Raw genomic sequence first — 13,949 nt, 5'->3', positions numbered from 1 at the left:
TGGTTGGGTGTAATCCCACTGGCAAACAGCATTTTAAAATTCAGTTTTGCTTTCTCTATCTCCTGTGAATCAGAAGTCAACCAAAACAAGTAGTAAAAATGCTATTTTTACCAAGGGAGGACAAGTTTCCACAGGAAAATGAAAGTGAAATTTATAATCATCATTCATTCAAATTGTAATTTTTGAAGACCTAAGTGCCCCAGTTTAAAACCATGTTAATGAACTTCGTGGTTCAATTATAATCATATGGATAATTCTAACTGACCTTAACCTTACAGCTGAAAAAGCATTTCTATTCACACAATTCTGTTTCCATGTTAAACATCTAGATGCAACCTGAGAGGCTGTAGGGTGAACTACCATCTCATTTTCCCCAGGACTGAAGGGTTTCTTGGGAGGCAGGGCTTACAACGCCGAAACAAGAGCAAATTAGGATGGTTGGTACTCTATAATATAAAACTCAAATATCTTAGGATAGCTCAGAATTTAAATTGGAAACCTTCTGCAAAGTGAAGAAAGCCTGAGTCATTTATTATGTGTTCATATAGTTACACTTTATTTAGCACTTTCTGTAAAGCAACTATTGGCCTGGGCACCAGAGATTCAGATTCAGTTCTTGTCCCATATATATGGATGATAAGAGAGAAATAAACAAAAAAAAAATCAGAATAGAGGTATGTACAAGGCCCTAAGGGACACAGAGGAGAATAATGAGAACTTGTATATTTCTTTCTTTTTTTGCGGTATGCAGGCCTCTCAACTGCTGCGGCCTCTCCCGCTGCCGAGCACAGGCTCCGGACGCGCAGGCTCAGCGGCCATGGCTCACGCGCCCAGCCACTCCGCGGCATGTGGGATCTTCCTGGACCGGGGCACTACCCGTATCCCCTGCATCGGCAGGTGGACTCTCAACCACTGCGCCACCAGGGAAGCCCGAACTTGTATATTTCTGATGTCTATTTTCTAAGTTTGACTTTTGTTATTTATACCTGTTAAAGGGTCACATATTTTTAACACATAATTAAACTGAAAGTTTAGCAACTTAAAAAAATATTCTGAGTGCATAATCAACAAACTCAGCCACTAAGTCATGTGTGAAAATCAAATAACTCTTGAATAAATCAGTTTTGGGTTTAGCATATAATTAATCTTATTTCACAAACAACCTCAAGGTTTATGAATTTTACAGCATTTTTGACCAGCCTTATATACTGATAAAGGGGAAAATTCACCAAGAAGACACCAGTTCTAAGTGGAAATAGCAAAGAATTTCAAAATACGTGAAATAAAAATTGATAGAATTGAAAGGAAAAAATAGAGAAATTCACAATTATAGTTAGTAAATTCGATACTCTTCTCCCTGATAAAACAAATAGACAAAAGTAAATACAGAGAAAATTGGAACAACACTATCAACGAGATTGACCTAAATGACACGGATAGATCAGTCTACATCTACCCAACAACAGAAGAATATACATCCTTTTTAAGTGCACATGGAAAATGCGCTAAGGTAAATAATATTCTAGGCTTTAAAACAATCCTCAATACATTTATAAGAATTGAAATCATTCGAAGTATGTTTTCTAAGCACAACAGAATTAAACTAGAAATCAATAGTAGAAAGACACCTGAAAAATACTCAAATATTTGAAAATAAAACAACACATTGGTAAATAACACATGTGTTAAAGAGGAACTCACAGACAATATTGGAAAATATCTTGATGGTATAAAAATAAAAACACGGTATTGTCCATATCAAAATCTGTGGGGGGGCTTCCCTGGTGGTGCAGTGGTTGAGAGTCCCCCTGTCAATGCAGGGGACACAGGTTCGTGCCCCGGTCCGGGAAGATCACACATGCCACGGAGCGGCTGGGCCCGTGAGCCATGGCGCTGAGCCTGCGCGTCCGGAGCCTGTGCTCCACAACGGGAGAGGCCACAACAGTGAGAGGCCCATGTACCGCAAAAAATCCCCCCAAAAAAACCTAAAAACAGCAACAACAACAAAATCTGTGGGATACAGCTAAAGCAATGTGTAGAGGAAAATTTATATCTTTAAATGTTTCTATTAGAAAAAAAGAAACATTTCAAATCAATGATAAAATTTCTTACCATAAGAAACAGGGGGCATGTGGAAAAGGGGAGGAGAATTAAAAACAAAGCAAACCGAAGAAAGGAAATAATAAAGGCAAGAGCAGAGATCATTAAAATTGAAAACAGAAGAACAATAGGGAGAATCAAAGAAACCAAATCTGATACTTTGGAAAAAGCAGTACAATTAATGAAGCAGTGCTAATGGAATGCAGAATTGAGATAACCACTTTAGAAAACAGTTTGGCAAATTCTTTTCTTTTTTTTCTTTTTTTTTAAACATAGGCATAAATCTTCATAATCTTGGATTAGGTAATAATTTCTTAAATATGGCAATTTCTTATAAGCTAAATATTTAGTTATATTACCCAGCAATCTCACTCCTAGTTATATACTTGAGAAATAAAAACATATATTCACAGAAAAGCCATGCACAAATTTTTCTAGTGGCTTCATTACCAAAATTGGAAATTAGCCAAATTTTTGTCAACTGGAGAACAGATAAATAAACTTTGGTACATCTATAAAATGAAACACTAATTAAAAAACAAAAAAGAAACTAGTGACAGTAATTCAACATTGACAAGTCTCAAATGCACAATGCAATGTGAAAAAATCCAGGTTCAAGCTGCTATATGCTATATGATTCCACTTATATGACATTCTGGAAATATCAAAACATTAGGGACTGAAAAGAGATCAGGGTTTGCCAGGAGCTGTGGCTGAGAGTAAGGAATTGGCTGCAAATGGACATGGGGATATTTTGGTGATGGAAATATGCTGTATCTTGATCATGGGGGTGGTTATACAACTGTATGTGTTTATCAATATTCATAAACTTGTACACTGAAAAAGGTGCATTTTACTGCTGTGTAAATTATAGCTCAATAAACCTTACTTTAAAAAGAAAAAAGGATATATGGATAAAGAACATTTTATTTCTTTTATGCACAGTTCCAAGAGGGCCTTGTAATATAGAACACAGATACCTTCAAACTGGTAAAAATTAAATCATATACTTAAATTTCATGAAAATGTAGTCACGGATGATATTGTAAAGAAAATTCTCTTATGGGCAATGAAGCTGCATACATTTATTTTCATACTTCAGTAATTAATCCTCTTTATGTGGCTTTTATAAAAGTAGGAACTTGGCAAATGCAATTGTCAGATGCTCTATGTAAATACTGATTGACTCAATAAATGAATAAATGAGTTAATCAAACAATGAACAAATTAATTAAGATGAACATTCTGTAATCATGTACTCCAAGCTACATACGAGGGGTGTATGCTTCCTAAATGAACTCTATAATAACTCTTTGTGCAAATGAATAATTAAAACATGAAAAACAAAAACATCTGTTTTAAAAACAAAAGACCGTATTTGATAGGAATTTTTAAACTACTTGTATTACAGAATGTTTAAAGTTCAATTCATTGAGATTTCATCACATCCTAGGTTAGTTTTCAGAGTAATTATTGATGATTTTCTTTCTTTAAACCCCAATGCAGAGATTTCAAAATATAATACCTAACATTTATGCTCACCATGTGCCTGGCACTCATAAACGTTTTACGTATAGTACCTTGTTTATTTTTAACATCAACCCCATTACACAGATTTCTATTATTATACCCATTTTCCAGCTGGGGAATCTGATGCAGAGGAGGTTCAGAAACTTCTCCAAAGTCACAGAACTATTGTTCTGAGGAGGATCTGGGATTCAACCTTGGGAAGCCTGGGCTCGGTAATCAACAAATTATGATTAATTGTTACCTAGGTGCTTATAGACAGCAACATTCACTATACTCCTGCTTTATCATCTACACAGAGATTATTAGGTGCGTGGGTACGCGGGCCAAGACAGGCTGGCTTTGGATGGTGTGTAAAGCCTTCGGTGTGGCCATTCCCTCATTGTTCAAAGTCAGCTTTTATGACACCCTTTACCTCCATTTAGGAAATTTATGAGCAGCGCTTGCACCCCACTGGTACTCTTCAGAGCTTCAGAAGAATAAAACCATATCTTTTATCTAAAAATTCTGTGATTTTCCCCCTAATGCCTCCAAATTTTCACTCTCCAGAAGCTAATATCCACCCCCAACAATGACGGGTATCATCAGATGGTAAGAAAGAACATCTTCCTTTATCCCCTTTGCAGAATCAGGGTATCTTGTCATTTCCCCCGCAATACCGAGAGGGAACAATTCTTTCCTCCTTGGCACTGATCCTCAATCTTTCCTCCATTAAAGATTCTTCTTACAATATTTATCTTCTTTCTTTTTAGTCACTGCCTCTTACTGAGTACATTTCAACCTGACTCTGCCGCCCTTTACGACTATCTTCTACATTTTCTTCTTCTTTAGAGCCTAGTGATCTAACCCTCTACTGCCTCACTTCCTCCCTGAGCCCTTGCTATTGGGCTCTTCCTCTTCTTCCTCGTTGAAACCCCTCTCCTGTAGGTAAAATCCAACCACAATTTCCAGTTTTAATACTCCTACACTTTCTCCAGAAAGTGCCTTCATTCAACATCGTGGCTTCAACTATCAGGTTAATACTGTATTGTCTCCTCTGTTATTCCACCTCTCACCTTTCACTCAAGCCGAAATTCTGTCTTCCATGTGTCTCAAAGGACACGCACTTGAAGATACCTGGACATCCATCTAATTAAATAAGATTATTTTATTTGAAACTAACCATATGCCCCTCCTTTCTTTCCAAATATCTGTTAAAGGCAAAATTTTTAAATCAGCATAACTTAGTTCCCTTCTTATCACCTAAATCCTTAGTCACTTAACCTTACTCATCGTTCCTTCACACTTTCTAAATGGACATCTCGGATCTTCCTCTCATACATGGATTATCATTCCGATATCTCTGTCCTCACTGTCTCCCCCATTCTAACCCCCAGTGCACTTTGTAATCATTGTAGTTGTTACATCGTTTTATTTCCAACAGGTTCTTCACAGTAAGAGACTATTGCATATTTGTCATCTACTGTACAAATCTCAACTCCTCATTTGTAACTGAAATCAATGCACCCACTCTACCTTTCTATAGTAAACGCCTTTGATTTTGGTCTGCCCAGCTGCCCTTACCCTAACTCGTGTAGGTTTTTTCAGTCCTAGTAACCGTTCCCTCCGTCCTATCCCTTGCCATAAGTGGGAACAAGGATCCAGGCTTAATCAATTGTGGTATCACACCCTTTCCTGCAAAACTATGACTGGATCAAGAAGGGTCACCTGACCGAGCTGAACCAATCAGAATCCCTCCGCAAGATGGATTACAGACCTGTGAGGGGGAAGCTGTCTCCTACGGGAATCTGACCTGGGAAACAACTGGCCATATTTCTTTCAAGGAAGATTGCACACTTCTGGGTGTATCCAAAGAGAGTAGACGAAACAGAACACAAATTAATGTTGTTTGAGCTTGTTGATCAAGACATAAATAGAGCCAGACCTACTCTTGGTCTTCTCAGTTACGTGAGCCAACACATTCATTTTAGATTCAACTTTTTATGTTGGGTTTCAGTCATTTGCAACTAAACGGGTCTGCTTATTACCCAATATCAATGTACCGAAGTTTGGTTTGTTACTGAAAAATGATGTATAGTGTCCAGAGATGAAGGTGAATCAGTGTCGTTTGGAGTTCACAGTCAATTTGGAAGAAGATTGCCCTATGTTAAGGTAAGATGTAAATGTTTATATTTGGCAAGTGCTTCAAGAGAAGTAAAGAGGGCTAACAAACTGCACAGAATGGAGTGAGTCGTTTTGACCAGGTAGGATGGGAAGGTTTGTGGGCATAGGAGCTGTTTTCCCCCATCTTATTATTTATTATTTTAATTTATTTATTTATATTTTAACATCTTTTTTGGAGTATAATTGCTTTACATTGTTGTGTTAGCTGCTGTTGTATAACAAAGTGAATCAGCTATATGTATACATATATCCCCATATCCCCTCCCTCTTGCGTCTCCCTCCCATCCTCCCTATCCCATCCCTCTAGGTGGTCACAAAGCACTGAGACGATCTCCCTGTGCTGTATAGCAGCTTCCCACTAGCTAGCTCTTTTACATTTGGTATATATGTATATACCGTATGTATATATGTCCATGCCATTCTCTCACTTTGTCCCAGCTTAACCTTCCCCCTCCCCGTGTCCTTAAGTCCGTTCTCTACATCTGCATCTTTATTCCTGCCCCTGCCTCTAGGTTCTTCAGAACCATTATTTTTCTCAGATTCCATATATATGTGTTAGCATACAGTATTTGTTTTTCTCTTTCTGACTTACTTCATTCTGTATGACAGATTCTAGGTCCATCCACCTCACTACAAATAAGTCGTTAAGATGTGGCACATATATACAATGGAATTTTTTTTTTTTAAGAAGGCACACTTCAAGGTAGTTTTCACAGGGACTGAAAATGTTTATCAGCATCCCACTTCTCCTTCACAACTGAGTGAAACATAATAAGATTTGTTCCCCTGCATGAGAGACAGGATAGCATCATGGTCAAGAACATGGATTCTGGGGTCAGCCAACTGGGGTTCCAATTCCAGTTCCACTAGGCACCAGCTCTGTGACTTTGGGCAAATTACTTTACTTTTCTGTGCCTCAGGTTAAATGAGTGTGTGTGTCTACATCTACAATCATATCTATATCTGTATCTGTACAGTGTCTGGCACGTGGTAAATACTGTGTGTTCGCTATATATTTCAGAAGCAGAAGTGAAGTTTTGCAAGTTTAGTTAAGGTATTTTACACTTGATCTTAGCCAAAAGGCCGAGAAACAATAGTTAAGGTATTTTAGAGACTACTTTTGAGTTACTGTAAATAAGTTTTTGAACATCATCAATGATCATAAATGAAACACAATGAATGACTCCTTACCCGGAAGCTAACCAAGCATTGGAGATAGAATTTCAATGTCCTATTTATGGTGGCAATTCACTTTTTTTTTCCAGTTTTATTGAGATGTAATTGACATACAGCATTGTGTAAGTTTCAGTTGTAAAGCATAATAATTTGACTTACATACATGATGAAATAATTACCGCAGTAAATTTAATAAACATCCATCACCTCATATAGATACAAATTTAAAGAAATAGAAAAAGAATTTTCTTGTGATGAGAACTCTTGGGATTTTCTCTCTTTACTACTTTCATATATAACATACAGCAGTGTTAATTATAGTGATCATGTTGTATATTACATCCCTAGTACTTACTTATCTTAAAACTGGAAGTTTGTACATTTTGACCACCTTCATCCAATTCCCCCTCTCCCAAACCCCCGGGGCATAGGTGCTTTTTGAACTATATCTGGAAGGATGAGTAAGTTGTCAATACTACTCTTAAATTTGATCTCTAAACATATTGTTATTATTATTTTGCCTGCTCAAGTTCATTTTTTAAATCTTTTCCAATCTTGTTTGTTATCCTGAAATTATTTATATAAGGCCCCAGTTCATAGGTAGCTTTGTCTCCTTCCTGTTTGCCTTCCTACTAGCTTGTACCAGTTTTAGTTACTTCATGTGTACATACATCTTCTCCTAATTAGACCATAACCTCCTGAAAATATAAAGATCATGTTATCATCTCTTCAATAGCTACCATGTCCCCTAACACAGCTCTGGGCACAGAGTATTAGGAACCATAAAGTATTAGGAAACCATTAAGTTTGTGACAGTTTAAATGTCTGTATATGGTATAAGAACTTCATTACTCAGTGATCCTGAAAGTTTCCTGTTATTTTCAAGTAAAAAAAACCTGGTAGCTGGAAGAATGCCTTTCTCTTCCATGAAATTATTTCGAGCATGCAGAGGAAAATAGATTAAATTGTGTTTGACTGACAGGTCTAAATTAAGACTAATTTTTTTACCTGCTTTCACCTCTAAGCTTTCAACTGGCATCTTGGGATTAATGACATTAAGTAACTTAGTTACTGAGGAAGTAAAATGTTTGTGAAGAAGATGATAAAAAGAGACAGGAATAAAAACTGAAGGAGTATTCAGTTTAGATGATTAGATTGAGATAGCAAATGAAGTAATAAAGTATCCGTAAAAATATATGAGACCTTGGCAATTCTTTTGCTATAGAACAGTAAGACACCAAAGCCATTAAAACACAATAGTTCGAAGTCAAAGACTGAGCAGGTTGAAATTACTAAGAGCTTAGAGCTGCTTTGCTATGGGAGATATAACTGAAGGTCATATCCTTGAGATCAAATGTGTGGAAAATAGTTCTTCCCACAGAAAGGGTAACACCAATTAATGTGAGGCTAATCAATGTATAACAGTAATTTCACAAATAGAATTACTGTGTAAAGGTATAATGAGATAGAGCTACAGAAAAATTGTATCTTAGCACAGAGAAGACAGAGCCATCAGAGAAGAAAGGAAAACTCAGCAAGTATCTGGTTGGGTTTACATTAAGGTAGACCCAGGTTTTGTAGGGCCTAATATTAATTTGGGGGGCACTGTTTAAAACACAACACCATGATTGAGTAATTTGGTACAAAAGTGAATATTTATTTAGAATAAGAAAAGAGATCACAAATGTATATAATGGTACAAATATTACAAAATCCAGAAAAAATAACAGCTAATAATAGCCTGACACATCTCTTGAATTTTCTGCATTTTTTTTGCTGTGTATTATTTGATTGCCTTTTCATATGACAAAGATTTTCTTATAACATCCTTCTCTACAAACGGAATAGAAAGATAATTGGTTTTTCCTCTAGCACCATTGGTCAAAATATTTTTGCTATCAATTGTTTAGAGAAGCTTTTCTGCTTATTAACTCAGTGTTGGTCTCGCCATATGAATTATTAGGTTGGTTGACAAATTTGGGGATCCTTCCCCCAAGTCTCTTTCATATAGGAACCATTACAAATGTAGTTGCTGTTTGCAATACTGCTACAGATTTAAGCCTTACAAACGAGAATTTGGATAAATTCTGTCTTGCACAAATTCCATCAAAAAGAAAAAGAATCCGTGATGCTTTTATAATTGTATATGTTGCCTACGAATATACTATTGACATGAGGCAACTTTTTTAACTAGATGTTGTGAAAGAGAATTCTCTGCTTGTAATTTTTTACAGGACATGATTAGAAACAAAACTTCCCACAGGATACCTTGTAGTTCTTACATTTCACACGTCCTTCTCTTTTACTGTCTCCATGCTTCCCATGGTGGACACTTTCAGATTTTGATACCAACATTCATATCATGATACAAGCTATGACCACAGATGGCCAACGATAACTATACCCAGAAGTGACTAGGGACCAAAAAGATATGTCCCACTAAACCCAAATGAAACGTATCCTCAAGTCAACTGTTACAAGCCCGATCCTCAAAATGCCACTTCAGTGCAACCCAACAGACACCAGGGAAGGTGAGAAGTGGATCAATCTCAATAGACTACAGTTACGTCAGGTTTGCAAATTTTACAAAACCATATAACTATGTAAACAAATTGTTAAGACACCTCCCAAAGCTAGACAAGCAAGGATTCCTGAAGCTTAATGGTTAAAAATTCATCTATTTAGAAAAAAACACTATTTAGGAAAAAAAACTCTATCGAGCGTTCTCCTTTTAGGAAATTTTTTTTTTTAAATCTCCATTTTTCAATTGTGAAATTTAGCTCGTAAACAGGAAAGTGCATGTATTAGTCCCCTAGGGCTTCTGTAACAAAATACCATAGATTAAGTTGCGTAAACAGAAGAAATTTCTTTTCTCACAGCTCTGGAGGCCGGAAGTCCAAGGTTAAGGTGCCAGCTGAGGCCTCTCTCCTTGGCTTGCAGATGACAGCCTTCTTGCTGTGCCCTCACGTGGCCTTTTCTCTGTGAGCGTGCATCCCTGTGGTCTTGTCCTCTTCTTATAAGGAAGGACACCAGTCCTCTTGAATTAAGGTCCTACCCTTATGACCTCATTTAAACTTAACTACCTCTTTAAAGGCCCTATCTCCAAATACAGTCACGTTGGGTGTTAGGGTTTGAACGTATGAACTTGGGGACCGCAAAATTCAGTCCATAATTATGCAGAAAATATATATGTGCAGTTTAATAAGTAATCATAAAGCAAAGATATCTATAACCACCACCCAGCTCAAGAAATAGAACATCATTATCCCCAAAACACACTTTTTTCACACACATAGGCCATGAGTTATTCTTTGATCATAATATTCTTCCTCACATCAGAGGTAAGCACTCTTCTGACTTCTGTGATAGTTATTTTCATTATACTTTTACCACCTATATATGCAGCTTTATACAATATACGTATAGTTTGGTCTACTTTGAAATTTGCAGAGTGGAGTTCGTCTCATATGTATTGTTTTAGGTCTTGCTTTTTTTGTGCAACATTTTATTTGTGAGATTCATTGTAATGCATTCAGTTTGCTCATTTTCCTTAAAGGGAACGAGATTAAATATAGGGTAAATATAGGGCTTGAGGGTAATGTGGTGTCTGTCACAGTTCTCTTAATTCTGCCACTGCACTGTGAAAACAGTATAGACAATATACAGATGAATGAACATGGTTGTGCTCTAATAAATCTTTATTTGCAAAAATAAGCAGCAAGCATGCAGGCCATAGTTTTCTTATTTCTGATCTATAGCATCTTCTATGCCTCAAACCTCATTTCTATCTTCCATGATCAATCTCAAAAAAAGTTAATATTAATAGTATTTAAAATAAATTAACTTTAACTTGGTTGATTCTCCGGGCATAGATTTTCCAGAGTAGCAGTAGTTTTCTTTCAGCAAATTGAAATTATCGTTTCATTATCTCCTGACTTCCATTATTGCTGTTGAGAAGGCGGTGATAAATCTCACTTTTTTTTTTTGGCGGTACGCGGGCCTCTCACTGTTGTGGCCTCTCCCGTTGCGGAGCACAGGCTCCGGACGCGCAGGCTCAGCGGTCATGGCTCACGGGCCCAGCCTCTCCGCGGCATGTGGGATCCTCCCGGACCGGGGCACGAACCCGTGTCCCCTGCATCGGCAGGTGGACTCTCAACCACTGCGCCACCAGGGAAGCCCCTCACTCTTCTCTTTTGAAGATGATCTTTCACTTCTTTGGCTGTGATTAAGATTTTCTCTTTGTCTTTAAAGTTTTGAACTTTTATTGTAATGTCTTTAGATGTGAACATTAAAAAAAATAGTTGTTTCTGGAGATTCATTGGAATTCTTGAGTGTCTTTTATCGTGTCTGGAAATTTCTCAGTCATCATCTTCACATCTTTGCCTCTGACCTTCTCTCTCCCTTCCTTCATGAACTCCAATTAAATACATATTATGTTTTCTCATTTTATCTTTCATATCTCATCTTCTGTGTGCTCATCTTTTCATTTCTCTAATATGATTTCCATACAATTTACTCTGACTTATTTTCTAAGTCACTTATTCGTTCTTCATTACGTTCTATTTGCTCTTAAATCCATCTATTAAGTTATTATATTTCAAAATGGTAATCTAATCTCCATTTTTAGAATTTCTATTTGGCACTTTTTCCAAAATGCTGGATTACTTTTTGTAGTTTCCATCTTTGTAGGTACTGCAAGTTCGTCTTTTTTTCATAGTATAATCTATTTCTATAATCAATGTTTTATAAGTTATGTCTGATAATTCTATTAGAAGTGTTTGTAGATCTGTTTACATATTTGTTTTTAATGCGTCTTGCGCATGTTTTTTTTTTTCCTTACGTGCTTAGTTGTATTGTCTTTGAAAATTTATTTATGAGTGTTCTTTGAAGCCTAAGATAAAGGATAAATGTCCATTTCTATAAAGGGTGCCTCAGGGAACTATTCTCAATCATTTTAAATTAAACTCATGAGCCAAAGGTTTTTTGTGTGTATGTTTTTGGTCTTTTTTGTTTGTGTGTTTGTTTGTTTTGTTTTGGTTACTCAGGTGACATGAATTTGACCTCAAATCTACAGAAGGGTCAGCTTCTGTTTATGGCTTCAGGGACAGTATTATCCATCTCTTACTTGGAATAAAGGCAACTTTCCTAAAAATGCCATGGAATTTGATGGCGAAGGTGGGTTTCTTTTAGCTTATCCTTAACTTGAGAGTGTGCTTCTCTGTGGTCCCAGCAGAATACGTGAAGGTCACCTCTTAGACTCCCTAGCTAGACTGCCTGGGCTTTGGTTTTCTTCCCAGGGGTTGTAAGGTGATCTAGCAAAACGTTCAAATGTGCTTGTGTAGACAAATGTTTCCACAGCAAAAATGGCTTCTGTCTTTTCTTGCTTCTTCAGATTCCTTCTTTCCCTTTGATTATACCCTGACATTCCTTTCTACCTGCCACATCGTCAATAATTTTAAGACTTAAAAAATGTTGTTAATCCATCATTTAGTTATTTCTTAGTGGGAAAGTTAGTCCAAACAATCTAGACCACATTGATAGAAGGGAGAGTTTGAAAAATCTTCGGTGCGTCTCTTGGTATTTTCCCCCCTACGTTGTATTTAGGAGGTTTAGTAGACATAAGCCTTGAATGTTTTCCCCGGTGCTCAATTAGTAACCTATTGTGAATTGAGCCTGCAAACGCTTAAACTGGAAAGTTATCTATTAGGGATTGGGTTCTACTTTCAAAGCTCTGTACCTGACACTAAAACACAGGGAGATTCTATATTATTTGTGTTGTTATTTCTGACCTGCGGCACTGAGCTGGAGCTGACGATAATGGTGAGAGTAGGCAGGGTTCTGCAGACATTGGTAAACTGCTGCAGTCACATGTGTCATCACATGACCCTGCTTCCTATACTGTATGCAACACAAGTCCACTGGAGAGGCAGTTCTGGTCTGAGTTCCCGAGAAAGGACACCTGCTGTGGTCTGATTCCAAATTCTGAGATGTAGCTGTCATTCTCCTCTAAGGGGAACACAATAGGCCACCCCAAAAGGTCCCACTTTGACATGTGGATTATTTTGAGCTCAAGGCAATTAAAACCCAGCAAACTCAGGAAAAACGTTTACCTCTCCCTTAATACCTGTAAGAATTTAGGTAGGGGGCCTGTACCAGGAAAAGAGCTGTTATCAGAGATAATATTTTTTTGTTGCAACTGCCTTTTGGGGGTTTGTTTAGTTTTGGGGAGTTTTTTTTTGTTTTATTCCTTTTTTTTAATCTAAAAGACTTAGCTGCATGCCTAAGTTCTCATCTTCCTGTGAAGCGCCCTCCTGCCTTTTGAGGCCCAGACCTCATCCCGTTCCACGGGATGGGTGATAAGGGTGGCAGATAAGCCTCAAACTGCCAGACTTGCCCTTGGGTCTTACATTTTGATAGGACTCCATATGTGCAAAATTCAATTTGTCTTTCTCTTGTTCATCTGTCTTACGTCAGTTTAATTATTAGACCAGGCAAAGGATCTAGAAGACAGAAGGGAAGAAGGAAAAATTTTCATTTTCCACCCTGTCCCTCTCAGCCCAAAGAGTAACTGGCTGCACTACTTACCGAGAAAAGAGCAAAGAGCCCAGGCTTTTCCACTAGCTTATAGGGAAAAATACAGGAACATTAATGTTTTATTTGCATAAGTTACAGTGATTCAAGTGAGCTGCCTCTCAGTACAGAAAAACCCACTGCCCTATTATATCCCACTGCTCCCTTTGTGCTGAGGAGGGCCCAGGACCTCTTTCTGGCTTCTCATCAAGCCGCCGGGACATGCCTCACAGGCAGTGGCCTGGCCCACATTGGATGCCTGCCCCACTGGGTACCCCCAGCCTTTGCTTGAATCCACTACTGCTAGAGTCTCTCTGGCCTCGCGTGATAAGTACTGTTCTAGGCTCTCCTGCTTTGTCCCAGGGACACAAGAGACCCCGACAAGAATTTCTCATTGCATAACTAAGATCAGG

Source organism: Phocoena sinus, chromosome 21 (assembly GCF_008692025.1).
Source record: "Phocoena sinus isolate mPhoSin1 chromosome 21, mPhoSin1.pri, whole genome shotgun sequence".
Lineage (NCBI taxonomy): Eukaryota > Metazoa > Chordata > Mammalia > Artiodactyla > Phocoenidae > Phocoena > Phocoena sinus.
This window is presented reverse-complemented; position numbering follows the sequence as displayed.